Raw genomic sequence first — 25006 nt, forward strand, 5'->3', positions numbered from 1 at the left:
ATGATTGCCAACATGTACCTTGGTGGGAGATGGTAGACACAAGGAAGTTTCCAAAGGAATTTTTATATGTTAAAGTAGACTTCCAGGATCCTGGGGGGTTGGGCTAAGATTACCTCTTGGCCTAAGCAAAATATTAAGATCCAGGCAGAGTTCCTAGAGGAAGGTCACTCCCTGTTCTAAGGATGTGTCAGTGGGCTAGCAGTAGTAAGGAAGTATAATTTTTTTTTCTTTTGCCTTTGTTTCCCACATCAGTGACCAGTTTTATAGCTTTGGGTGTCAGTGTCACCTGCAAGACTGATGGTTTAAGCAGATTAGACTGCTGGTTCTCATTGATTACCTAAATGTCATCTTTCCTGGTTTCTTGCTATACTGTTTAATAATTTGTCACACTCTGGTTCCTCCCGAGAGCAGTAGTTCTCCCTAAAATTTGGGACGCTCCCTAGAAGCTCACATGACTTTGTTTTATATAGTGTTAAAAAAACAAAATTCAACCAAGTAAATATGAAGATCTAGTTGGCTTTATTAAATGATTCACGATTTGGGCGGGCCTCCCATCTAGCAAGCAGAGAGCTCTGCAGAGCTAACAAAAGAAAGGTTTTTAAAGGCAAAGAGAGAGAATTGAAAAAGGGGGAAAAAAAAGCAATTTATTAGCAAGAAATGCATTGGTTGGTCAGGGTTGCCCTCGTAAAGGGAAGAGAAGGGGTTTATCGGTAAATTTCCTCATATTGACCAGGAAATTCTATATTGACTGACTAAAAATTATATTCCTGGGGGATTGAAACTGCCATTAGGTTATTTATTAAGTCTTGGTTTATTGACTTGGGGCCTTAATCTAGGTGGTGCTATTTGGGGGTTGTGGTTTTCCTTTTAACAATAGAGTCTCCTCTTAAAGAAGCAGCTGAAGCACTTTCTCGGCAAATGCTGACTTCCCTGTAGGAACAATATGACATTTTAACGACAAGAAAAAGCCCCACGGAATGTCAGTAGAATATTTAAATATGTGTTTTTATTGGTAATGTAGAAAAAAAAAAAGCATTAGTATTGGAATTCAGGCTGTATGTATTCACTTGCTTTAAGTTCTCTGTTTATGGATATGTCGCTAAATAAGTCAGTTGAAATCATCCCCGTTACGTAAATCTCAGCTCTTGCCTCTTACGCGCTGGGTGAATTTGGGCACGTAACTAGGCCTCTCTGAGTATCCGTTTCCTTAATGGGAAGAAAGAATAATATTGACATCATCATCATCATAATATTTACATTAGAAAGTTATAGTGAGTTCTGAATGGGAAAAATGTATAAAAAATAAAAATGCATTCAAACTGAAGAGTGCCGTAAATAGCAAGTTCTCCATACAGACTGTTTCTTTATGGACATCTGTCTCATTTCATTAGTGTCTCTGCAGATGGTCTTTCGTTTTGTGAGATGAAGTTCAAGTAGATTTAAATTCTAACTTTCTAAGCAACTTGATTGTCCTTACCAGAAGCAGTTTATATAAAGTAAGGTCAGCATGAGAACATAAAAGTGTCCGGAATGGAACGAACCCGGGGACAAAGTCTGGAAGTCTTCTTGGGGCACAGCTGTCCCCATCCCTTTCCTGAGTTTTTCTATCAGAGATTTATTTCTTTTTCACAGTTATCCTGAAATGTCCTCACATTTGCTCAGAATTTGTAATAATCCAGAGGAGTTGGGCAAGAATTAACTCTTGGGTTACCATATGAGGTTTGTGAGGCAAGTTAGTTACAGAATCCAGATCTAGAGGCAAGGAACATTTAAAATGTTTAAGGAGAACACGATTTACATGTACCCTTGAGAAGTTTAGGGGCACTATTTACACAAACGTTGGATTTGCTAATTTCCAGCTGTTAACTTGTGTATAAATTCTTTCTCCATTAGTTCTCATTCCTTTTTTTAAAAAATCAGCTTTGTCGAGGTATAATTTACATCCAATTAAATGCCCCCATTTGAAGTGAATAGTTCAGTGATGAATGTGAGAGCGAATCACACCGGCCAAACCACCACCATGATCAAACCCAGAAAATTTCCATCACCCCAGAGATTCCTTTTGTCCTTTGATGTGCTCCCTTCCTTACCCCTGACCCTGGAGGCAACTACTCAGACTCATGAGTAGATGATTTTGCATTTTATAAAATATGATGTAAATGGAATTATACAGTGGTACACTTCATGTCTCTGGCTTATTTCACTCATCATATTTCCTGACGTTAATTTGTGTGGTGGTACAATCAGTAGTTCATTCTTTTTCACTGCTGAGTAGTATTCCATTGTTACAACTAGTCCACATTTTATCCATTTGCTGTTGCTGGACATTTGGATTATTTCCAGTTTGGGGGCCATTATGAACAAAGCTGCTATGAACATTCATGGAGAGCCTTGCTGTGGGTGAAGAGCTTGGAGCAGAATGAGTGAGCCATGGAGTAGGGATGAGGATGAACTTTCTAAGAAACTGTTAGTTTTCCGAAGTGGTTTTACCATTTTATGTTTTTGTCTACAGTGCATTTAAGTTCTTCTTACTGTACATTCCTATCAACACTTCAGACTTGTGTTTTCAATTTTAGCCATTTTAATGGGGGTATACTCATATCTCACAGTAGTTTTAATTTGCATTTCCCTGCTGATAATTGATGGTCATCACCTTTTTATATCCTGATGGGCTTTTGGCATATCTTCTTTGGTAAAGTGTCTCTTCAGATCTTTTGCTCACTTTTTATTGGATTGTTTATCATCATATTATTGGGTCATTAGTGTTCTTTATCTATTCTATGTTTTGTCAGATACATCTAATATGAATTTTTCTCCCATTGCTTTTTTTGTTTTCTTCATAAAGCTTTTTTTTTAAAAAAAAAAAAACGAGCTTTCTTGAAATGTAATCCACAAGCCATACAATTCATGCAGTTGAAGTGTACAATTCAGTGGTTTTTGTTTTAGTCACAGGGTTGAACAGCGATCACACAATCTAATTTTAGAACACTTTATGTTCTAAAAGAGGACAACCGAAAGAGATCCATACCCATCAGCAGTGACTCGCAGTTCTTCCCTCCCCGCCCTCTTACTTTCTGTTCCCATGCGTTTGTCTGTTCTAGATCATATGATGTGTGGTCTTTGGTGACTGTCTTCTTTCATGTGGCTCAGTGTTTTCAGGATTTACCCATGTTGTAGCATGTGTTGATACCGCATACCTTCTTAGGGCCAAATAATACCCCATTATATGGATATATCCCATTTTACTTATCCATTCATTGGTTGACGGACATTTAGGTAGTTTTTACTTTTCAGCTATTAATGATAAGAATGTTAGACATGTCCATGTGCAAATTTTTGTGTGACCATATGTTTTCATTTCCTTTGGGTGTATACCAAGGAGTGGAATAGCTGGGTCAAAGGGTAACTCGATGTTGAACATTTTGAGGAACTTCTGATCTGTGTTCCAAAGAGACTGCCCCATTTTACGATCTCACGAGCAGTATATCAGGATCACAGTGTCTCCACACCCTCTCCAGGACTCGTTTATTATTTGTCTTTCTGTCGATAGCCATTCTTGCGGGCGTGAAGCGATGTCTCATCTCAGTTTTGACTTACCTTTCCCTGTTGACTAATGCACATCATCTTTTCACATGCTTATTGGACACTTGTGTATCTGTTCAAAGAAATATCTATTCAAATACCTTATGCATTTGTAAATTGGGTTGTTTGCCTTTTTTTTTTTTTTGAGCTGTAAGACTTCTATATATATTCTACTGTAAGTCCCTTCTTAGAGATACATTAGAATATTTTCTCTTTTTCTGTGGGTTGTCCTTTTACTTTCTCAGTGGTGTTCTCAAAGTTTTTAATCTTGATGTGTAGATCAGCTCATTTTTTCTTTTGTCACTTATGCTTTTGGTGTCATACCCAAGAAACCAACACCTAATTCTTCATGGCGCCTTTTTTTTTTATTAAAGATTTTATTTATTTATTTGACAGAGAGAAATCACAAGTAGACGGAGAGGCAGGCAGAGAGAAAGAGAGGGAAGCAGGCTCCCCGCCGAGCAGAGAGCCTGACGCAGGACTCGATCCCAAGACCCTAAGATCGTGACCGGAGCCGAAGGCAGCGGCTCAACCCACTGAGCCACCCAGGTGCCCCATGGTGCCTTTTGAATAAGAAAAGTTTTAGTGGTGATAAAGTTCAACTCATCACTTTGTTTATTTTCTCTTATGATTGGTGCTTTTAAAGTCCTGTATGAGAAGTCTTTGCCTACTCTAAGTTTGCAAATGTTCTTTTCTTCTAGAAGTTGTGTAGTTTTAGTTTTTCCACTTAAATCTATTGTGAGATAAACTTCAAGTTAATTTTAATGTATGGTATGAGATAAGGATGACATTCTTTTATTTTTCCATTGGGTTATCCAATATTCAGCACCATTCCTTAAAAAGACTTCTCTTTTCTCAAGAAAAAGTACCTGTGTCAAAAATCAGTTGACCATATAAGGCTGATTTAATTTCTGAACTCATTCTGTTCCGTTACTCTATATATCTGTCTTTTGTCAATACCATACCATCTCATTTACTGTAGCTTTCTAATAGGTCTTGAATCAGGTATCATAATCCTCTAACTTTGTTATTATTTTCTTTAAATTGCTTTGGGTATTTTAGGGGTGCCTGGGTGGCTCAGGCAGTTAAGCATCTGACTTGATTTCAGCTCAGGTCATGATTTCAGGGTCATGGGATAGAGCCCCAGGCTCTGTGCTCAGTGGGGAGTCTGCTTCTCTTTCTCTGTGTCTTTCTCTGAAATCAATAAATCTTTTTAAAAAAATTGCTTTGGGTATTCTAGATTGTTTGCATTTTCATAAGAATGTCAGAATCAGTTTATCTATCTATCTATCTGGCAGAAAGGCTTCTGGGAATTTGTTTAGGATTGCATTGGATCTGTGTATTAGTTTGCAACCAACTGACAACTTTAAATAAATCAAACATTTCAACCCATAAACATGGTCAAACCCTCATTTGCTTAGATCTCTCATTTTTTTTAAACGTTCTATAGTTTCAGTGTGTAAGTCTTCTATTTCTTTGTTTAATGTATTCTGTCTTTTTTTAACTGACTTGATCTGATTGATTTTGTTTCTAAGTCCTTGGGGAGTGTCTAGAATGCAACATTTGGGGGGGGGACTTATTTCACAACATTTGTGCTGGGGAGGTTTTTGGTTTCCTAGGAAACATCATCTTGGGCACTGATGCTTCGATGGAACAGGAGATGCTCAACACCCTAATTTTATTACTTAGCTAATTGCTATTTCAATTCTGAGTACTGTAGCATATTTGTTCCTTTGCTGCTATGGCAGAAGACGCTTGATTGTTTATGGTGGTCTATATTTACGATTTTATTTGGGTTTTTGGAAAATGATCTTCTTTTCTAGGACACTAATTTTTGGACCATTCTTCTTTAAATAGTATGAGGTCAGGATGACATTGAGATAAATTACAGATAAAAAGTCCATTTGTTTAGATTTTATTCCTCACCTGACTTTGGTTATGGAATATCAGCCCATATATTTGGAGATGATAAAGGACACCCCTCAATCCCTCCCCTTTGATGTCTATACCAGCGTAGGATGTAAAATATACTTCAGGCTGGTATAATTGAAAGGATAGATCAGAATGACTAATTTTTTCCTAAAAAATATTATATTCTCTATTGAGTTATGTCATATTTTCAGTAAGACTTAAATTTCTATATATGGGTCACTCCTGAATTTCTATCATCAGCCTGGACTCTTCCCCTGAAACCATGCATGTATATCTAACTTTCTGCTCAAGAGTCCCACTTGGCTGTGTAATAAGCATCACTCACTTACCAGATCCAAAATAAACTCCTGAATTTTACACAAAATCTGCTTCTCCTGCTGTTTAGCTCATCTTAGCAAATGGCAACTCTCTTATAAGTTGTTCAGGCCAAAAGCCATAGTCAGCCTTGACTCATCTTTAGCATTTCTGTCCCACAATCCTTAACCATGGACAAATCCCATGGTCCCTGCTTAGGACCATTGACAATCTAACTACTGTCCTGTCACCCCCACAGCTACCACCCTGATTCAAGCCACCATCGTCTGTAAAACTTAGCTCTCTCCCCACAACCTTTACCACCGTACCATTCTTTCTTAGCAGATCAGCCAGACTTTGGAAACTCCCATTTGCTTCCCATCTCAGGCTAAAAGACCATGTCCTTAGAACAACCTTCAGGGCACTGTGTGTCCTGCACCCCAGGTCACCCCTCTGACCTCATCTTCCCCTTTCCTCTTGTGACCTCATTCACCTGCAGCCATGTTGGCCTCCTTGCTGGTCCTCAAAGATGTGAAGCCTGCACCACTGTGGGCCTTTGTCCTTGTGTACTCTCTGTGTGGAACGCTTTCCCTTTGAGAACTTCATCCTTGCCTGGAATGAGGGAAATAATCAAAGTTTTGCCAGGAAGCACCTTCTCATTGAGATTTCCCCCAGATCCCCTGTATGAGATAGCTACCCCTACCACCTCTCACCATGCTCGCATTCATTCCCTGTCCCCCTCCCTAACTTGTTCTTTCTCTGTAGTACTTGTCACCCTCGAAAACTTCTCTCATCTTTTTGTTCTCTGCTAGAACAGTGCTTGCATGGTATGGTAGGCATTTAATACGTATTTGTAATGGAACAAATACAAATATATAATATATATTATATTATATATATAATATAATATAATTATGTTAATGGAATATAATTACATGTAAAAGGGATAATGATTAACATGTATTCACTCAGTTAATCCTTACAAAAAACTTAGGAGACACTTAAAAAATATTTTATTTATTTATTTGAGAGAGCGAGAGAGTGAGAGAGAGAGAGAGAGAGCACATGTGAGGAGGGAGCAGAAGAAAAGGGAAAAGCAGACCCTTTGCTAAGCAGGGAGCCCAATGCAGGGCTCCATCCAGGACCCTGGGTTCATGAGTTGAACTGAAGGCAGACACTTAACCAACTGTGTCCCCCAGACCTCCCAGGAGCCACTTTTATCCCAAATTTACAAGAAGGACTTGAGCAGAGAGATTGGATCTTTTACCCAAGCCAGCAAGTGACCTAGAAAATGCACTTAGCCAACATAATACCATCCACTGCTGATATTTTCTAGGAAAAATATCTTGTAGTTAATACTGATGTGAATAGTTTTGGTTTACTAGGAAAAATTATTATTTATGATTCAAGAAGTATTTTAAAAACAGAGATAACTAGAAAGTACCCTGTATTTTGTTATGGTTTGCAAGGGGGAGAAGTTTACTAAATAACATCACAGGAAATCACTAAACTAATCTCAACATACACAGCAAGGATCATGTTTCTTTCTTAAATAATTTTGTTGATTAATGAAGGAATAGATGAGCATGTTTTACCAATATTATATGTTTCATTATGTATATTCCACATAAGATACAAATATTTCTAATATTTTATTTCATGATAGTATTAAAGAATCTAGAATTTACCTGCTGAGTTTGAAACACTAATAATTCAATACACTTTCTATAAAAAATTTTAGATTCCTGCATAGTCTAAGACATGGAAATGTATGTAGCTTCCAAGAGAAAAATATTGTTAATCTACTCCACTGGAGTCTGTGTGAGGCTGTTTGTACCATTCCATTTGTGGGGGTTGCCAGTGTTAGCTTCATGTGGATATTGTATTCATAATTCATACAGTGTGTTCCCAGAAACACTTGTACTTAGAACACAAATTATTACTCCCAATAGAAGTCTTTTAAGTAGCCAAGCATAATAATGAAGACAAAAGTGATTCTGCCTATGCCACCTTAATTTATTTACATATAAATTTACAAAATCTTCTCTTTGTTCACATCAGACACTAATTGAGAACCTAGGGACTAGTGACTTCTGTTTAGTATTGGGTGGGTGGGAACGGGTTGGAGGCATGGCTGGTCTCTCAAGTGGTTTTCTTTGTGGAGGAGCCATCATGACACACAACCGCTGCACCCTTGGGGATTGTGCAGGGACTCTGGGTCACAGGGAAGGCTGTGTGGAGGAGATAACCTTGGGTAGAGGATGATTAGGACAAGCCAGATGGTTATGCTGGTTGTAGGTGGGGTGTGGGGTATGTTCCAGGCTGAAGAGCTGATACAGGGAGAAGTATTAAGGAGCTTGGGTAGGACATGAGGGGCTTAGCCTGTGTGGGGGCCCAGTATTTGAAAGGGTCTGGTCTGTGAAGTGTCCGGACTCTAAGGAGTCCTGTCTGTGAGGGGGTTTAGTCTGAGAGGGGGTCCAGTCTGTGTGGGGGTCTATTCTGTGAGGGGGTCTGGTGTCTGAGGGGGTCCAGTCTGTGAGGAGTTCAGTTTATGGGAGTCCAAAATGTAAGGGGTCCAATCTCTCGGGGGTGGGTGTGTGTGCAGTCTATGAGGGTTTAGTCTGTTGGGTCCAGTCTTGGGGGAGGGAGTCAGTACTTTGGGTTTTGCTGCTGCTGCTTTGTCATCCTCCAGGTCAATAATTTAATACATATTGTTATTTATTCCCCTCCTGCCCCTGAAAAATCCATTGAGATACAAAGGGCTTTAGAGAGCTAAGAAGGTAAAGAAAAAAGAAAACCAAGGTCCATTATAAACATGAACCACTTTTACCAGGTTCAAGTCTATGAAATCTCTAATATATAATCATGTTTTCTGAGAACTTTCTTCTCTTTTAATGTAAACATTTACTATAAACTTTCCTCTTAGTACTGCTTTTGCTGTATCCCATAGGTTTTGGTATGCTGTGTTTTCATTTTTGTTTGTCTCCAGATATTTTCTCATTTCCCTGTGATTTCTTCTTTGACCTCATGGCTGTTTAAGAAAGTGTTGTTTGATTTCTATGTTTTGATGAATTTCACAGTTTTCTTTCTGTGATTGATTTTCTAGTTTTCTTCCATTATGCTTGGTAAAGATACTCTATATGAATTTCAGCCTTTTAAAAATTATTAAGCCTTGTTTTTGTTGTTTTTGTTTGTTTGTTTGTTTGGCATAGCCTATGGTGGCAAATGTTCCATGTGAACTTGGGAAAAAATGTGTCTTTTGCACTTGTTGGATTGCATTCTATGTGTGTGTGTAAGGTCCAACTGATCTTTGGTGTTGCTCACGTCCTCCATTTTCCTAACTGATATTCTGTCTGGTTGTTCTGTCTGCTATGCAGATTAGAGTATGGAAGTCTCCTACTGTTTTCACAGAGCTGCCTTTTTCTCCCTGCAGTTCTATCAATATTTGTTTCATGTATTTTGAAACTCTGCTGTTCTGTCCATGTGTGGTGTTTATATCTTCTTGGTGAATTGACCGTCTTATCATTGTATAATATTCTCCTTTGATTCTCGTAATAGTTTTTACTTTTTTTTTTTTTTTTTTTTTTTTTGAGAGAAAGAGAGTGACAGACCAGAGAGGGAGAGAGAGAATCTTGAGCAGGTTGATAAGGGGCTCAATCTCATGACCCTGAGATCATGATCTGGGCTGAAACTGTTACGGAACCTGGACTGGATCCTGGCCAAACAACCAAGTGGCACTTGGAGACTTTGGAGGATTAGAGGCTTATTTAATGCTGGCAGGCGTGGAGGAGAGTAATCTCCCAAGATCTGAGCCCCAAGCACAAACAAAGGGGGTAGTTTATACACTTTTACTTCTGTATCTGTGCCAGTCTTGCAGCTGTGGCTGGTGGGGCAGGAGCTGGGGCGGCGGGGGAGGTGGGGAGTTGAAATGGCCCTGGGGCTGAGACTGGGATTCCCCTGATGGATTGTTCAGCCACGTTAGAACACAGATTTCCCTTTTCAAATCCAAGAGTCGGACACTTAGCAACTGAGCCACCAGGTGTCCCCAGTTTTTACTTTTTATAACTATGTTTTTAATACAATCACTTTTGACTTAAAGATTTTCCCAGTACCTTTCTAGACATCATCTTGTCCATTCTCTCCAATTTAGAGGAAATTTAACACATTTCATTAAATTTCTAATGAGTTCTTTAAAATATGTGCAATTTAAATATCCCATACATTATAGAACAACTGTAAACATTTTTTTGATTGTTTTGGGTTTTTTTTAATAGTTATTAAAAAATTTTGATTTCAGTAGAGTTACCATATAGTGTTATATTAGTTTCAGGTGGATTCAGTAATTCCTTACAGTGCTCAGTGTTCATTGTGATAAGCGTACACTTAATTCCCTTCACCTGTTTCATCCATTCCCACACCCACCTCCTCTACAACTGTAATAATTTTGATAAGTAACAACTGGTTATTAGCACTCAAATTTGAAAATCCATAGAAGTTCATAAAGAGTAGAGTCATGTGGGGCTCCTAGGTGGTTCAGTTGGTTTAGTGGCTGCCTTTGGCTCAGGTCATGATCTCAGGGTCCTGGGACTGAGTCCCAGGTCTGGCTCCCTGCTCAGCAGGGATCCTGCTTCTTTCTCTCCCTCTTTTACTCCCCATCTTTGTGCTCTCTCTCTCTCAAATTAATAAATAAAATCTTTTAAAAAAAGAATAGAATCATGTAGAAAATAAAGCATTAATTTCAGAAATTATCCATTTATTAACTTATATGTTGTACAAATATTTATTTGATTTAAAGAAACATGTAATGCTCTAAAGCCAGCAAGCTGAGCCTTGTAAAATTAAAAATCCAGAAGGTATCACCATGAACTTCATTGCTTCTAATTTCCCAAGTAGATAAAAACAGGGCTTGTGAGAAAAAAAAAAATGTCTACGCACTAGTACATTTCTGAATATATCAGATGACACCTTTTGGTTTGAGATGCTCCTGGACCACAATTCTCTCTGATGACTTACTAAAAGAAACAGGCTCTCTACTCAGGCTAAAATAATTTTCTCATGCCCTGTACATAGGATGTGTGAACTCCAACCTCATGTTGGTGCTCGTGTTTTGCCAATCTCAGCAATGTTCTTTTCACCCTTGTCAGGCATGTAGTCACTTACTTTTCTTTTAGAGTGTCAGAGTAAACCCCTCACTGTCCCACGCAAGCTCCTTACACCGCCTGTCTTTGGACCAGCCCGTCAACCTGGAGCACAGTTTCTGCCCCCCGCCCCTAGACCAGCACAGCCATCAGCTAAGTCCTAGCCACCCTTTCCCCTAGGGTGTCTCCTCCATGGGGGCATTCCCTGGGACCCAGAGCATTCTGCATAAACCTCAAAGAATGCAATTTTGGATTTTAATCATTCCCCTATAAAACGTGAGCTGCGCCAGAGGCCCTTTCACTCTTTCCTGAAATTCTACAACATTTGTGGTCTGCTCTGATCATTATACATCATGCTAACCATTCACTTATTTACTCAGCATGCATTTATAGAGCCCTTGCCATGTGTCTGGCTTGATTAACCAGTGGGGATACAGACATGAGTACTATGGACTGCCTTCCCTTATAGAAGAATTACATGGCAGTGGAAGGTATAGACAATGGACAAACAATTGATAAAATAAGTATTGGGTAGTGACAAAGTCTCTTGAGAAAAATAACAAAAGTGAGGGAGAGACAGAATGCCAAAAGGTAGGTAGGTGGTTTGCTGTTTTATATGAAGTGGTCAGGGGAGACCTATCTGGTAACATTTGGACATTTGAGCAGAGACCCGGTGGAAGGGGAGCGTGGGGGGAAAGCCACGTGACCAGGCCTGACCTCATCAGTATGTGACCTGTGTAGTCACACACAGAGCCCCACACTCAGGAGGGCCCCACACTTGGGGTTTAATGCTTTGAACTTGCCATCTTGAAATTCTTAATAATATAATCTTTGAATCTGTATTTTGTCAGTGAAGTCCAAGGGGCTTCGGGTTCCACCTTCTGCCACCTCCCAAGAGAGTTTCTGGGCTGCCCACTCCCTTGATCCCAGCTGGTGGGGACCTGGGCCTGTGGGCAGGGGATTGGGTCAGATGCGTGAACACAGCTCAGCAGTGTGGGCTGGACCCCCAGGGACCATGGGGTCTGCATGTAGCCTGCAGGTGAGTATCTGCATGACCAAGGGAGCATGACCTTAAACAACAGATTAGAAAACACCATGACAGGTTGAATGAGTCATAGTACAAAAAGGAAACATTTTTTTTTCCTGTTTTCTTTGTGTAAGGAATGCATGCTTTTATTCTGAGCTGGGACCAGCAGATTGTGTGGCCAGCCCTGCATGTGACTGTCAGGAAAACATCTCTGGGCCATGGAATGGCAGGTGCAGGATGGGTGTGAGCCCCCATGCCCCTGTGCTGAAGGAAGATGGGGGTCCCCAATGGACCAGGGAGTTGGTACAACTGAAGGGTACTCAGAGGGGAGGAGGGCTGCGTGAGTGGGACCCGAGTTCAGGAGGAGAAATGGTGGTTGTTTCTTAAATTCTACATGTGAGTGAGATCATATTTGTCTTTCTCTGACTGGTTTATTTCACTTAGCACAGTACTCTCTAGCTCCAATCACGTCCTTGCAAAAGGCAAGATTTCACTCTTTTTATGGCTCAGTAATATTCCATTGTGTATGCATCCCACTTCTTCTTTATCCATTCATCAATCCATGGACACTTGGGATGCTTCCGCATCTTGCTATTGTGAATAATGCTGCTATAAACACGTGGGGGGGGGCCCGTGTATCCCTTTGAATTAGTGTTTTTGTATCCATTGGATAAATACTTAGTTGTGCAATTCCTAGATCATAAGGTAGTTCTGTTTTTAACATTTTGAGGAACCTCCATACTGTTTGCCACAATGGTTATACCAGTTTGCATTCCCACCAAAAATATACCAGGGTTTGTTTTTCTCCACATCTTCACCAACACCTGATGTTTCTTGGGTTGGTGATTTTAGCCATTCTGACAGATATGAAGCGATATCTCATTGTGTTTATGATTTGCATTTCCCTGATGATGAGTGGTGATGAGCATCTTTTCATATTTCTGTTGGCCATCTGGATGTCTGCTTTGGAGAATTATCTGTTCCATTTTTTAATTGGATTATTTGGTTTTGGAGTTTGGAGTTGTAGAAGTTCTTTATATATTTTGAATACTAATCCTCTATCAGCCATGTCATTTGCAAATATCTTCTCCCACTCCACAGGTTGCGTTTTAGTTTTGTTGATCGTTTCCTTCACTGTGAAGAAGCCTTTTTAATTTTTATTTTGATGAGTCCCAAGTTAATTTTTTCTTTGTTTGCCTTGTCGCGGGAGACGTATCTAGAAAGAAGTTGCTATGGCTGGTTTCAAAGAGGGTACTGCCTGTGTTCTCTGTGTTCTCTTTTAGGATTTTTGTGGTTTCTGGTCTCACACTGAGGCCTTTAATCCATTCTGAATTTATTTTTGTGTATGGGGTCAGAAAGTGGTCCACTTTTCCCAACACCATTTGTTGAAGAGACTATCTTTTTCCCATTGTATATTCTTTCTGGCTTTGTCAAAGATTAATTGACCATGTAATTTTGGGCTCATTTCTGGGTTTTCTATTCTGAGTTACTGATCTCTGTGTCTATTTTTATGCTAGTACCATACTGTTTTGATTACTACAGTTTTGAAGTCCAGAATTATGGAGTCTCCAGCTTTGCTTTGCTTTTTTTTTTTTTTAAAGATTTTATTTATTTATTTGACAGAGAGAGATTACAAGTAGGCAGAGAAGCAGGCAGAGAGAGAGAGAGGAGGAAGCAGGCTCCCTGCTGAACAGAGAGCCCGATGCAGGACTCGATCCCAGGACCCTGAGATCATGACCTGAGCCGAAGGCAGCGGCTTAACCCACTGAGCCACCCAGGCGCCCCTGCTTTGCTTTTTCAAGATTGCTTTCACTCTTCAGGGTCTTTTGTGGTTCCATACAACTTTTAGGATTCTTCATTCTAGTCCTATGAAAAATGCTGTTGGTATTTTGATGGAGATTGCATTACATGTGTAGATGACTTTAGGTAGGTAGGCATTTTAATAATATTTGTTTTTCCAGTCCAGGAGCATGGAAATCACCTAATCCAAACTCAACTTCTGTCCTTTTGAGGAAATCCCTGCCTCTTCATTAGAATCATGGAAATGCAAATGTTTTTCAGACTCTGTCACCAGGAAAGGTGGGATTATTAGGTGTAAACCTCTTCTTGTTCCCATGTGGGACATGATGTCAGGCCTCTAGAAGGAAATTTGAAGGAGATCTTGAGGGGATTAGTTAAGAAGTTTATTTGGGAATGCTGTACAGTACAATGGGAAGAGCTGTGACAAGAATTGTCATAAGGGTCACAATCTGTGAGTTCCAGGCTCCTTTCTGCCTGTGATGGGCTCTGGGATAGCTCAGTGTCTGGTCTCCCTGGGCCTACCTGTAACATGGAGGGGTTCTTACTGTTGTTCGTTCATTTATTGAAGACGAGCTTATGGCCTCTGGTCTGAAATCCCATGGTTTCATGTTTCTTTTGCTGCTCCGCATTTTCCTAGTGGAAATCCCCATGGCCTGAGCACAGATGTTAGAAATCTGTTGGGTTTTCTATGTTTGCTGGCTAAGTCTCTCCATTTCCCAAGATGATGTTTCTAAAACCACGTCTTATCTCTCTGAATCCATGGCTTTATAAAGAAGACATGTTGCTGCTGAAGCTGGCTTGGCAGCCCTGATAAATGGACACAATTTTCTCTCTCACATGGTGGGAGGGGGGCTGGCCCCAGAGTGGCTGGGTTGTAGAGAGGCTCTCTGGTTCCTGTTTCGAAGCAAGCATTTACAATCCTGCTGGATCCCCTGATGCCACGTCTGGATGATTAACTATACATCTGGAAGTAAAAAATCCTGGCTTCCTTTGTAGTCCAGGCTCTCATACTCTGCTCCGGCCAGCCTCCCTTGCTCCTCTCTTGCTCATGGCTGTGCTCTAGAATGGTATTCCTAGAGCTGCTGCCACTCTGTTGTCTTAGTCCCCACCACTCCAATGCCTGCCTTCAGCCTGGATGACAACAACTCCTAGTGTTGTTTTTCTTGCCGGTTCTTGGACATTGCTGGGAGCCCCCAACCCCAGGGAGGGCTTCCTGACCCAGGCTCCCCCCTCCAATGGTCACTGGCACTCCCCCACCAGCATCCTTCCCCTGCGCCCACTGCATTCACCCTGCCGATGCAAAATAGGACGTCAGTGTGGCTGCCTGTGTCCTCTGCTCCTATGCAGGGCTGCGGGGTCCGCAGGCTTGTAGCCTCTGAAAATTAGATGGTGCTCCTCCCAGAAAGAGTGTCTCATTGTAGTCCCTCTGTAATAACCACTTATCTCAGGCCTCAGCGCCACTCGGCTCTCCTATCCCATGCCACTTGTTTAGAGTCTTCCTCCGTCCTCTTATATTTCATGTATTCCAGATACAGGAATTGATTATTCTTCCTAAACTACCAGCTCCATCAATTGCATGTTCGAACTGTGTGAGCCTTTGAAGGATGTATTTTGTAAATCAATGTAAGTATACTAAATAGTATCACACTTTTTCGTATATAAATTCCCCATAGGTTAGCGGCATTGATTCAAAGAGAGTTGGAAATTTTGACTCAAAGTATTCCATGAGCGAAGTGTGAAAAACAGCAACTTTTGAAGTTTTTAGTAAATTGCAATTATTGAAAACAACACTTGAAAGACATTGCTGTGAAAGAAAGAAAGTTGCACAAATGAGGTGAGGAGAGCTTGATAGTGTCTAAGAGTTAGGTTTGAAATTCTAGAATTGTGCTTTGGAATAACTCAATCTGTGGGAAGTGTCTTGGTTGGCGCTCCTATTTTTAATTGGATAATTTTATATCTGTACCGCAAGGAATGAGATTGGGAAGGCTGATTATTTTGTAGTGTCCAAATTTGGAGCAGCACTTAAAGAACCATTAATAGGGACAGTTTCTTTGACAAGGTTTACCTTCTAATTATTCTTCTAATATTAATCCAAGAAAGGTATCATTTGTTGAAGGAAGGTAGCAAAATGACAGTATCTGTGGAAAAAAAAATCGGGGCTAGAATATTTATACATTTTGACTAAAAATGTGCCGTTCGAATGTGTCTATTTAACAAGTTTACAGGTCTTAGAGCACTTGAAGTATTTTCCAAGTTAAAAACATTACAGTCATTAAAGAAGAATTCATTAAGGTTGTTGACGGGTTCAAACTTAGTGATCATAAAATACAACTGTGAAAATGATTGTAAGATGATTATAAGCAAATCTTATAAAAATTGTAAATCTACTTTGAAACGAAGTGCATTCTTCAGATATGCATGTAGGGACAGATGTGAATAAAGATTAATTAAGTATATGAATATGTGCCAAGACTAATTATTATGCTATGATTATTTTCTGATATTCAGACAATGAACAGAAAGAAGTTAAAGTTTTTTTGTTTTAATATACATAGATATAGGTTACTTTGATTTCTTTGGAGATAATTCTGCTTTAAAAAAAAAAAAAAGTTGTTAAACAGAATTCCTCTATGGGCCTTACCCACTTGATAAGTCAGTTTGTCAGCCCACAAGTGAAAATTTCAGACATCATATGGTTTTATTCACTCTTAAGAAGTTGGATACTGGATTATACAGCAGTTGAATCTGTGATGCTCTTTCTAACCTGCTGTCTTTCTGGGAGTGAAGCCCATCTTCCTGGCTGCTCCTCCCATGCCCACTCATGACTGTATAATGTTCTTTCTGCTCTTATTTGCTCATATGTGTCTCATCTGACTAAGCTCCTCGAGAACATGATCGTTGTCTTACTATTTTTGCATCCTCAAGGTCCAGCCTGGAACACAATAGATCTGTCATCGTGATTATTAAGTAAATGAATTTAGGGATCGAGGGTTGTTTTTGTTTTTGTTTCTGTATTTTTTGTAGCACTTCCGAATTAGTCTATCAGTAAATATTTGTATTCAACATTACACCTTTCTTTTCATCACATCTGGGATAACCATTTATTTAGACCTCTAGTGACGAAGCAGATGAGTCGGAGGTATTTCAGGGCAACTAAACCCGATATTTCACTCATAAAGGATGCACTTATAAAGGAGTGAGGTTGATTTGCATACAGATGTGGCATCTGATGCCTTTAAAACAAGTAAAATAAACCATAAGGAGGACAGGATATTAAGGATGGGCAGTTTCTGGTCTGTGATGGGAATGATGGGCACCGATGCTTTTAGTACACACACCACGGAGCATAGGGGCCCATGGATATGGCTTCTGGCAAGTCAGAGAGCCTTGGGGAGGGACTCAGCCACAGCAGGAAGTTTGTGACATGTTGCTATTTTAAGAAGCTGTTGTTCCTCCTAGGAGAGTGGAGTACTTTGAGTTTGCAGGGGTTTTCAGTGGATCACTGATCTCCCACTGCCTTTCTGGGAGGTCAGATGGGTTGGGGGGACTCAGAGAAACTGTCTTGGGTCAGACATGGTGTCAGTGCATTAGAGAAGCAAGTATCTCAGAAGCAGTTCCAGCCAGGGTATTTCCCACTGATTGATGCCAAGTTCTTTGGAAGATAGGACTCCAGCCAATTCAGATTATGAGTCCTTGGTAAGTGTTCTTGAGGGAGGTGACTGAATTTTTAAAGACATCTCTAAGTATAGTAGGAGATCATTGATTCATATGTCTAAATAAAAGATGTAAATAATGGGATTGTTCTAAAATATATTTTTTGAAGATTTAATTTATTTATTAGAGAGAGAGAGAGAGTGCATTGTATGGGGGGAGGGGCAGAGGGAGAGGGAGAAGTGGACTCCCTGCTGAGCAGGGAGCCTGATGTAGGGCGTGGTCCCAGGACGCTGGGTTAATGACCTGAGTCCAAGGCAGATGCTTAACCGACTGAGTCACCCAGATGCTCCTAAAATATTTTTTAAATAATTGCTTATTTAAAAAAATCAAATCACTGTATGGATCAAAGAGCTTCATATAGCCAAGAAATGTAAAGACCACCGGTATGGTCTGTCAGTTTCTCGTGTAAATATATATTATACATTTGGTAATCCCTATAATGATTTAAAAAGAGAGAGAGAGAGAGAAAATACCCAGAAGATATTGGGAGTTGGGCAAAATCCCTTTCCATCATTATGCTTTTCATTGATTTTTTTTGGTGTTAAGATTTCTAAACTCAGGAAATAGAGTTAACCTGGAACAGGTTTCCTTTCACTGTAGAAACAGACATGCCTTTATGTAGAGTGGCTCATAGGAAAGACTCCAGAGAGAAATGGGAACAGAGTAGCTGCCTCCTGAGATCCCAGCATGGTCTGTAACTGAAGGATATTTTCCAGGAGCTTCTAAAGGGCTAAGCCTTGTCTTCCAAAGGTGATCTAAAAATAGTCATTTCTAATGCCGCAGTACAAGAACTGTGACCTTGAGTGTAGACACGTTAGAACCAAGAGGCATGCCTGAGTTTTAGCATCTTTTACGAGGACTCAGTGCTGAGGGACTGTCCCTCCCATGCTGGAAGAGGCACCAGAAGCCAGTAATAAGTACAGGATTCCCTTTGCTCAGCCACCTGCCTTCCCACAGACCGGGAAGCTTCTTTCACTGATGGTGGCTTGACTGGGGCCCCTTTTGAAAAGACTGTGTTGTTCATCACCTCCAGGAATAGTTCTTCAGCCACTGAATTATGCATATTTTTATTCAGAAAAGTCACTCCGGGCTCCTCTGGACAGTGATTCACTCTCTCCTTGTTCTCAATCATCCTGGGCTTGATAGGGAGAGAGAGGGTTGGCCATTTCAAGTGGTGGAAAGTCACAGAGGGTTGAGGACTGGGGAGTGCCTGGGGATGGAGAGACAGGTGCCGGGAGAACAGGTGAGTGGGTGATAGTGGGAACTTTAGACTCGTCCACTTTTGCAGGAGGAGATGAGGTTCGGGTAGGACCCTGCCTCACCTGCTTCAGGTGTATCTCAGGCTGTCCCATCATCCCCCAACTGGACCTCTGGCCAGAGAGTTGAGGAACAGACCCCGTTTTTTTCAGATTGGAGTAATAGAGGCAGCCACGAGTCCCATCAAGGGGCGACCGCAAGTTAGAATGGCAGTAGCTCCATGGGACAGTGTGTTTCTGAGATTCTTTGGGTCTTGATTCCGCCTATTTGGAAATAAACATTATTTACACTTTGAACGTTCCATCATTGGTGCCACATTCATACGTGGAAATATTATATCCTGAGTGAGATTACTTTGTACGTACTGATACGGGATGGTTGTGAAGATGTGATGTTAGTGAATGACCACTATACGTTAACACTGTGGAGTGTATGCTCTTATTTATGTTTTTAAAATAAGGTAATATAGACATATATACACTTATATACATAGGAATTGTCCAGAGGCTTGTTTAGAAAATTGCTAGGGGTCAATTCTTGGAGGAAAGATGAGGCGTTTAGAACGGGAAGAAAACCTGTTTTTACTCAATACCATTTTGTCCAAATAAAATTTCTTATTTTGCCATGTTTTAAAAAAATGCCTTTAAAGAGCCCCCACCTGTACTTATTCCCAGGGCTCTAAGACTGTCCTGTGAAAATTGCTTACTGGGTCTTTAAGAGCCTCTGGTTACAAAAGCAGACTGCACCTTTCATGGCCAATTTTGAACGGTAATGATTTCGCTGCAACCAGTAATTCTCACGATGAGAGTCGGTGTTCAGGATGACAAACAATTTCATTGTGCTGGCATAATGTGAGGATGTGATGGAGAGAGCAGGGGAGAGGGATGGGTCGGTCCTATCAGACTCGAAATGCGCAAAAGTCTGATGTGGTGCATTTCCAGAACAGATTCATTTTTAATATCAGCCTTTGCTCTGAGCCCTTAATGATTTGGGTCTTTAATTATCTCACTGAGCAATTCATGTTGATTCAAGATCAGCCATTCTCTCTGATTTATTGATTCTGTGCTCCGAAAAAAAAAAAATTTCACAGTATGTTTTGACAAAGAGCCTTTTAACACAATGCCTCCTGTGTGCTGTGCCCCAACGACTCTGTGCCAGGAAACTTTACATCTGCTCTCTCCCTACTGGGTTTTACGCTCGTAATAGATTAAAGTTGCAGTTTAATTTTTATTACGACTTTAATATATGGCTGTGGAACCTCTGTGAGTTTATGAGCTTCTGATCGGGAAGGGTAGCTAAACCCGATCACGATGATATTTTCTCGTGACCAAATCCCTAAACTAAACCAAAGGCCCCTGGGTACGTGGCGTAGGTGTGTCTGAACTCAAGGGCACAGAGGCAGCAGGCTAGGGACAGGAGGCGACATTTGTCGCAGTGCATGCAAGAGAGCCTTTGTCTGGGATGAGACTCCTCCCAATTCTGGAGAGCGATAAAAAGAGGGGATCACGGAGGTGAACAGCTGCCAGGAGCGGCAATAGCAGGGAAGCTTGGCTTCCCCAGCAAAGAGCTCTACGACTCTAACGAGTTCTGCTTCCCTGCCAATTATCCCATGTTCTTCCCTCACAATTTCTCAGGAACATCACAGCCCGTAAGCTCCAGAACACTGTGTTTCAGTTTGTGTCATCGACTGACTTTGAGACTGGCCATAAATACGGTTGATGAATGACCTACCTCCATGTAGGTCTTTCAACTGAACTGTAAAAATGAGTTGAAAAACAAAGAATCCCCGCATGCCAGAAATGGACGTGACGGAAAGCAGCTGGGGAATAAGGTAAATGACAGAAGGGTTTCATCCAGGCCCTGCTCAGAAAGTACTCCCAAGTTCTTGAGTTTCGTTTCCCAAGGTTAGAGAATACCATCGCGATCTGAGTGCTGTCGTTTTCCGTGAGATCTCATCAGGGCCGTCTGGTTCCTTCCAGGGCCCACATCTCTCCTGGCCACCACAGGAACAAGTGACTTATGGTGATGCCCATGGGGGTCAGTTGGCAAAGCTCCATTTGGTGTGAATGAATCGTAGTGTCATGGCGTCTGCTTTCGTCCTAAAAAAGTAAATAATTTATTGAGAGAAGAACAGATACAGTGCAGTCACTAATAAAAAACGTCTGTTCTCAAAGATGAATCGTGAGGAGAGAGATTGAAAGGAATACGAACAACTCAGTAGAATTTGGCGCCTTAATATTACAGTTTTGTTATAATGTTGGCAGTTTTTCCCTGCCGGGTTTGGGTAGAAAACTCATCCAGAGTCCTTGAGATCCACAGATCAGTTAAGGGGTGTAGGTCTTTCAAGGGCCCAGAATTCCTTTAATTTCTGGAATGCTCACAGCTTCTGTTTATCCTCAGGTGTCTTTGTAGTGGGTTTCTTCTTTCAGGTTTTTTGGGAGACTGTTTATGCTTCTGAAAAAGGGAGCATGGAGGACCCTTCTTAGTGGCCCTACATACACTCCAGAAGGGGGAGAGGGACGTCCCCCTTTGCCTTCCTCTTCTGTACACCTCAGAGTACGCAGCAAGAAGGAGGTTATGACCACCTTATGTGACTGCATATTTTCACTTAGAAGGGTTCCCTAGCAACTACTTGAATAACTTACTTGCTTCTGTCCTCCTACCACTCCCTCCCCTTTCAAACACCACTTAATCTCTATTAACTGGTTAAATATACTCATTAACTAAATAAAGTGTACCCTCTAATACTGTATTTCTCCTTTTGGCAGCTTGACATCCTACTTCATAAAGAGATTTTGCTTCTCTTGCCCTTCATCAAAAATTTGAAATCCATTTGAACAGAAAATCCACTGAAATGCATATATAAAGTAGTTTTTTTCACAAAAGTGTGGATATTAGGAATTGGCTTGAACTGAGTTGAGCCTACTATTTATAACTTAGAAAGTTATATTCAGTTTCTACTTACATTCATTTATCATTAAGTGGAAAACCAAATAAGGTTGATATTTGGTCATTTCATTTTTAAAAAAAGATTTTATTTATTTGACAGAGAGAGAGTGAGAGAGCACAAGCAGCGGGGAAAAGCAGAAGGGAGCCTGAGCAGGGAGCCTGATGTCGGACTTGATCCCAGGATCCCAGGGTCGTGACCTGAGCTGAAAGCAGATGCTTAACCAAAAGCAGATACTTAACCTACTGAGCCATCTAGCCGCCCCTGGTCATTTCTTTTGATGGTTTATTCTGATTCACAATTTCATTGAAAATATACAAAGTGAACAAGACACATTAACATACAGAGATCACTCCCATGTGCAGAGATCGTGGATGTGATAGATACTGTGACTGTTTAACGATTTGGTCTTGGCGGAAGCCCCACCCTCTCATCTGAACACTGTCCTGTGTGCTGGGGACTGGTCAGTTCTCTGCTCTCCGTATGGACCTGTGAGCTTCGCTCTGTCTTTGCAATGACCTCAAAGGCTACGTGGCCATAGACTTGCTGAGAGTCAGGGAGAATTGGCAGATGGACACGGGAGGTGCCCCGTACTGAGCACTTACTGGGCCAGCTGCTGTCTGTGCACTGATTGTGCTTTGCCTCTTACTATTTTAGTGCCTCTTGAAGTCAGCTCCAGTCATACTTTCTGCTAACCACAGGTTGATACCATTGTTTCACCATGCAAGCCATCACATACCTATGGCTGCACTCCTGGTCCCCAAGATAACAAAGAGGCTCTCGATAGACTTCCTCTTCCTTCTCCCCCGATTCTTGAAGACTGTCTCTGAGGTGGTGCTTGAGATGGAAGAAGAGCCAAGCGTAGGCAGGGCCTTCCAGAAATTGGACTGAGGCATGATCGGCTGGGGGTTGGACCCAGAGCAGTGGAAGAGATTGGAAGGCAGTTTAGTTACAGTACGAGCTGGCATGAGTGCGGGGGTTCGAGGATTGTGGACGAAAGAGGTGGGAGACCTGGCCTGGGCCCAGTTCCTCAGGACTATGATCTGCAGCCTATGTAGCACATCTCTTCTGTGACTAAAGTGAAAGGAGAGGGAGGCCTTGCAGAACCAAACCAACAGTTACATTCCGTGGCTAGAGACGTTGAGATTGCCAGCATCAACGAGGAAAAGGGCGCCTGGATCCCCCGCAGCTGTGAGACCACCTCTGGCCTTCCAGCCCGGGTCACTACGGCTCCTATAACTGACATAGTTTTTCGTAGTGTCACTTTTGATGCCAAAGAGAGATGAGACAGACCTGGCAGTTCCTATTTTGCTCGCTTTGCTTTAAAAGGCCAAGTTATGTAAACCACGCGGTTGAACTATTTTCCTCTGTCACAAAGAGCTGTATGAACAAAGCAGGTGTTTTATTTCACACATGGTTAATTTTATTTCTCCTTCACAGGTATTTCTGTATTTTGATACAGCTTTTCAATTGAGCTGCAAAACTAGCCCATTCAACAATTGGATAATAGTATGTGGCCTATTTCTTACTGATAGAGCAGAGGTCGTTGGTACTGAGTGACTGATGTAATGTGGAATGCTGCAAGACAGACAAAGGGACAGAGGAGAGTTCAGAAAATAGACCCCCCCCCCCACGATTACACACACACACACACACAATTTGGTAGATGTTGAAGAAAATATATCAGACCAGTGGGAAAGGTAGATTGTCTAATATAATCACGCCAGTAATTTAGGGGAAAAATTATCTCTGCCTTAATAACTCATACAAAATGAACTCCAGTTGTCCCAATATATAATTGTAAAATATTGAAATAATAAAATACAGATTTTCATACTATCTTTTTATCATGTTGGGTTGCAAGAAAATCCCAAGCTTGACATAAACCTAAGAAGCCACAACAAATAATATTGAGAGTTTGATGACAGGAAAATAAAAATGAAAACTCCTTTATAGCTAAAAGCCATTTAAAAAGTAAAAGGAAACAGGCAAAATATTTGCAAAACAGGGAACTGACAGAGCTTTAATTTTTGTGTTAATTAAAATGTGAATCGATAAGAAAAGTACAAGCCATTTGTAGAAAAATGGGCTCTTCTGACTCCTAGAGCTCTAAGATAATAAATTTGTGTTAAGTCACTAAAAAAAAAAAATTAAATAAATAGGCAAAAGACATACATAAGCAATTCCAAGAAGAGATGGTCTTTCATTCTTTCAGTACACATGGATTGAGTGTCTTCTATTGCTGTAGGTTTTAGTAGGGCTGGGGATTAGCAGTGAACATGACAGTGATTCTGCCCTAAAGCGCTTACATTCTCATGGAGTTAACAGACAGCAAACAGTATGTGACTACATCTGCAAGGAAACAGCACTTATGACAGTGTATTAACCATGTGTCTCTGATACTTTGACATCTCTGGGACTTGATAGTCTTGGAGAGACTGCCCCACCCCCATTAGCCAATTCCTAGAGAGACTTAATGACTCACCTGTGATCGCACATGCATGCCAAGCAGTCTAGAGCCCACAGCCTAACCACCTCCTCTGGGGGGTTCTTACACTCAGGAACACTGTTCTGTCACCCTGATCCCTCAGGGCCAAGTAACAGACAGTAGTAGCTCCCTAGAAATTATTCAGACTGAAATTATTAAAACCAGACAGTCGTAAACCCCTTTGCCCTGCCTTGCCTATTTCTCCTTGGAAACCATTTAATAAAGGCTCTTGCCCACATTTCTCCCACTCTTTCTGCCTCCCAACTGACCCCAGTGCTTCCTCAGGTGGCCCCACGTAGCATCATGTGCCGCCTGGAAACCCTCAGTAGCAATCTGTCTTTTCAGTACCAGTCGTTCCCTGATCTGTTGGCCTCATTTTTACTGAATAAAATTAAAACGTGCATTTTAAAGCAAAGAGTGGCTTGGGGTAACCTGGGTGGCTCGGTTGGTTAAGCATCTGCCTTCGGCTCAGGTCATGATCTTGGGGTCCTGGGATCGAGTCTTGCGTGAGACTCCCTGTTCAGTGGGGAGTCTGCTTCTCCCTCTTCCTCTGCCCCTCCCCCTGCTGGTGCTCCCTCCCTCTCTTTCTCTCTCTCAAATAAATAGATAATATCTTTAAAAATAATAATAAAACAAAAAGTGACTTGGAGTTTCCTTATGTTTGCTAATCAAAGAAGGCTTCTCAGAAGAGGTGCCATTTATGTAAAGATCTTTAAGACAAGGAGAGGGCTTCTGGGCAAAGAACTGGGGAAAGCATTCCAGGCAGAGGAAGTAACTCTTGCAGAGGTCCAGTGTGAGGTATGTTTGATGTAAAAAACAAATAGAAA

At 41.1% G+C, this 25006-nt stretch overlaps 1 protein-coding gene across 1 annotated transcript in view; it reads left to right on the top strand.

Annotated features, from left to right (window-relative positions):
- Positions 1-25006, top strand: part of CAMK1D (calcium/calmodulin dependent protein kinase ID) — a 429737-nt gene that overhangs the window by 261819 nt on the left and 142912 nt on the right. The gene's annotated exons all lie outside the window — the stretch shown is intronic.

This window comes from Neovison vison, chromosome 12, assembly GCF_020171115.1.
Source record: "Neovison vison isolate M4711 chromosome 12, ASM_NN_V1, whole genome shotgun sequence".
NCBI classification, from domain to species: Eukaryota; Metazoa; Chordata; class Mammalia; order Carnivora; family Mustelidae; genus Neogale; species Neogale vison.